This window comes from Tenrec ecaudatus, chromosome 4 (assembly GCF_050624435.1).
Source record: "Tenrec ecaudatus isolate mTenEca1 chromosome 4, mTenEca1.hap1, whole genome shotgun sequence".
Taxonomy (NCBI): domain Eukaryota; kingdom Metazoa; phylum Chordata; class Mammalia; order Afrosoricida; family Tenrecidae; genus Tenrec; species Tenrec ecaudatus.
In genome coordinates, this window is record NC_134533.1 from 168810558 (window position 1) to 168815236 (window position 4679).

The window sequence follows — 4679 nt, forward strand, 5'->3', positions numbered from 1 at the left end:
CACAAAGCTCTGTCATTAAGCACTTCGTGTCCGGGTTTTGTCCCTCTGAAAGTTTCTTGAACTCGTCAACACACCTGGAATGGTAAACCCAGTTGGCGCTGTGTCAATGAGTGAATTCCAACTCATAGGGACCCTGTAGGACAGAAGTGCCCCCATAGGGTGTCCTAGGCTGTCGTGTTTACCAAAGTAGATCAGCAGGGCTTTTCTGTTTGTTCCAAGGATCAGATGGTAGGCTTTAACTGCCTGCTTTTTGGTTAGCAGCCAATGGCTTAGCCGTTGCTTATCAACACCAAGGCTCCCTCCGAACCTAACACACACTCAAATGTAAAGTTCTTTCTGTGAACTTCATCGTTTCTCTGTAGATTTCTTAACCTTGACAGATACAATTCAGGAGCTCATGTGGTATTCGAACACCTAATTCATGATTCCAAGGGCCTGGATGGTGTCGACGTTTAAAATTGTGGCTAAAAGTTGGAATAGCTGATCATGAAAAGTTAGCCCTTGTGAAATAAGTGGCTGCTTTCCATGGTCTGCAAAATGGACCCAAACCTGATCCAGAGAGACTGGTAAGGGCAGAGTAGAACTACCCCAGAGGATTTTCCACGCTGTTGTCCCTACAGAAGCCAACTGTCGGGTTTCTCCTTCAGAGCTGCGGTTGGGTTGGACTCACCAGCCTTTCAGTTAGTAGGCCCGCGCTCCAACCACTGCTTGACCAGACTCCTGCAAAGCAAGACGACCACTACCAAAGATTCTGACACTCTTCCGAGAGTTGTTGGTGTTTGGAAAAGACTGCAGTCCTCAATGTCAGGTTCACGGTGCATGAAGTAAACGCTGAGACAGCAAGGTAGAGCTGAAACCCCTTAAAAATCAAATCTGGGGGAACTCACTGCAGTACTACATTTTATGCACTGCATAACCTTAAACAAGTTACTCAAACTTCTGTGGAACTCAATTTTTTTCCTCTGTACAATGGGGATAATGAAGTCTATCTTTCAGGATTATTGTAATGATTCAAGACCATGTATATAAAGTGCCTAGTGTCATCTTGATAAGCAGCAACCAACTAAACCAAAGCCATTGCCATCATGTTGATTCTGAATTCAGAGGGACCCTGGAGGGACAAAGTAGAAAGAACTGCCCCAAAGTTTCCCAGGCTGTTATCTTTCTGGAAGCGGATGGCCACATATTTTTCCCTCAGAGCTGTTGCTGGGTTCACACCTCAGACTCCTCTACTGCTGACACATAGTAGAAATTCAATACACAAGCAATTCAGAGATCCCAACTCTAGCCTTCTGTCATTTTGCATAATGCTAAAACTTACTATGTGTGTATGGTGGTCGGGTCTTGGATACAGCCGTCCTAGCCCCACCTCTACTGACTTGTTCCCACCTGTGGCCAGCAGACTATCCCCTCGAGCAGCTGAAGCCTGAGACTTTAGATATATAAGAAACGACTCCTGCACTCGATCTTAACATTGCAGTCTGAATATAGGGACATGTGTGTGATGTGTGTGTGTGTGTGTGTGTGTGTGTGAGAGAGGGGGGGGGATTGAATTTTAACTACATATTCATAAGGCATTTGTGGGTATTATGTCCTGACAACTTAATGTCTGACGGCTCTCAATGTAGGTCAGGGTTATACTAGTTCATCCCATTCAGAGAGAGAGAGCGCCAAAGCTTCTCCTGGGCAGCCTGAACCATCAGGGAAGGAAGGAGCTAACGTGTGATTGAAGGTCAATGAGAATGACAAATGTATTGCTCTTCCCCTGAGCTTCAATTTGCAAGTCTTTCCGTACAGTACATACAATGTAAAAATTTGGAGATGGTTAATATACTCTGTGGTGCTGTCAGGAATCGCGAGACTGCTAATGGCGAAGTTAGCAACTTCGCCCCATCCACCAGTTATTGCCTGCGAGAAAGAAGAGGCCATTTGCTTCGTAGAGTCCCAGTCTCGGAAACACTATGTAAGGCTGCTATGAGTCAGAATCAACTCAAGGACAGTGGGCTGGATTGGTTTGGGTTGGGAATTTGCCTCTACTACCAGGTTCTTTCTCTTACTCCTTTTTAAAAACGTGATCTTGGGAACTGGGTGCAGGTTCACAGAGGAGAACATCCATTTACCTTCAACAATTCCTATGCATCATGTGTCTCTGCTGCTAATATTACTGAGAGCCCTTTCTTGTGCTTCTTGGCCATTTGGAGCTCTTCTTCTTTGTTTTTGACTTTTAATTGTAAATTAGGTGAAAGATACCATGTTCTCCTGCTGTGATAATAAAGTCCTATTGACAGTTCAAAAAAAAACAATAGCTATGGTTGGCATAAGAAACTATCCACATCATCAAGTGAATTAATTGGCTTAATGTCCCTTCAAATCTATAGACGTGGCAGATGATCCGAATCTTAACATACAAACCACATTATAGCCCGTGCTGGGACAGTGTATATATGAGACTACCTTGTAACAAGATCCCCCTGATTCTTGGCAATTTAATTCCCTCGACTTGGGTCCAATGTGCTGACCTGGCTACCCTCGAATTCTGCTGGGGAGTTAAGTCCTCTAGCCATGATAGAGTGTGATACAGGTGTGCCCTGCTTTAGGGGAAACCACGCTGCAATGTGATTATTTGCTTCATGCTATTTTATTAAATAATGAGTTCCCTTGGGACATTTAAAATATGATTTTGACTTACAGACATGTGATTTATTTTCACTTTTCCCAGAAACACACCTATGAAGAGAAAGCTCTATTTTTTAAAATGATGATGCATGTCCCATGGCAGATATTTTATAAGCTGTCGATTTCAAAGGTTAAAACAAGGAAGCATATACCACAGGGCTGGGACTGAGAAAGAAGCCGTGTCTGTACTGGACGTCAATTACAGAGAAGGACGTGTGGGAAGCCATCTCTTTGGCTCATCTGCTTTGAGGACTCATGCAAGTACCCTAGAAGGCTGGCAAGTGGAATGGGACTTCAAACATTTTAGAAACTATGGTGCGCCTATCCTGGGTTCTAATGGCAAAGTTTTCCCAATCAGATCTAGAAACACATTTGAAAAATATGTTCTTAAACTGGGAAATAAATTTATTTTGCATGGGAGACAAGAATAATTCTGACAGGCAGGTAGAGGGAAGGTGAGGGAGAAAGGGGGAACAGATTATAAGGATCTACATATGACCTCCTCCCTGGGGGACAGATAGCAGAGAAGTGGGTGAAGGGAGATGTTGGAGGTATAAGATACGACAAAATAATAATTTATAAATTATCAAGGATTCATGGGGGAGGGGAGAGTAGGGAGAGAAGGGAAAAATGAGCTGATACCAAGGGCTCAAGTAGAAAGCAAATGTTTTGAGAATGATGATGACAACATATGTACAAATGTGCTTGACACAATGGATGGATGGATGGGTTGTGATAAGAGTTGTATGGGCCCCCAGTAAAATGATTTATATTAAAAAAAAGAATAACAAAGTAGGAGGTTCACACAACCTGACACAAAATTGGCAAAGCAGTCTGGTACTGGTAGAATGATAGATACACAAGCCAGTAGAACAAAATAGAAGCCAGAAGCAAAAGCATTCACTTACATCCAACTTATTTCAATAAAAGGTCAAGAAACATTATATAAGGGGGAAAATGATACCAGAATAATTGGGTCTCAATCTGCTGAAGACTAAAATAGTCTTGCCCCCGCCCCCTCCCCAAAAAATCTGAAAAATGGTCTGGGCTTTCCCCCTTTAGAAGCAATATTTCATGGGTTAAAAAAAATCTCACCCCCCAACCCATTCCCACTTAGCTGGCTGGCATTCGCCTGGAGCCCTGAAATTGGCCATGGTGGATGCCTCAGGGCATAGGCAGCACTAGTTTCATCAGGGCTCGAGGAAACAGCTTCCCTTCTGGCTTCGCACAGAAGACAGAGGATCATAATTTGATGTATCCATTTCTGTTGGGGTTGTAATTTGTGAGCTTTTCACAGATTTTATGTCCAAAATCTCTATAGATCGACAATCATGCAAGTTTCTTCATCAGACAAACAGCGATCTGATGTCTAAGGAAGGTCTGGCTTACGGACTCCCCAACTACCTGTGGCCGTAGATGATTTCATGTCAACTTGAACTCTAATGAAAGTGTAGGGGGGACTCTGATGATGCCTTCTTGAGGGTGTGGGCTCCTTTTTTTTCCTGTTTACTCATACTTTTTTTAAGGTTGGGATTTAATACATATACCATATCATTCTATATTTCAGTCACATCAAGTAGAATTATACAATTGCTGCCACAATCAGTTTTCATTCTTTTTCTACATGGACTCCTTCACATCGTCCCCTTTCACCCCACCACCACCACTGTACTCTCCCCTGCTGAACCCCTTATTCTACTTGTCCCTGTAGGTTCATCGATCCTGGGCTTCATACACCAAAAAACCAGAAAAGCATATAGCACAGCTTCCAGACTTAACACTTCCGAGATACACTCTACTATGAACAAACAAAACCTTACCAACAAACTGAACATTCAGAAAGTTTGGGAACCCAGATCAGGCCCAGCCTGCGTCATAGGGGAGAATCTACTGACCAAGTTTTAACTGTTCAGATCAGATTTATGCCTTTGATCATCCATATTCCTCTCTCCCAAGCACTCTGTTAAGTGACCATTTTCCTCTCATCCCTCAATTTTAGGTGG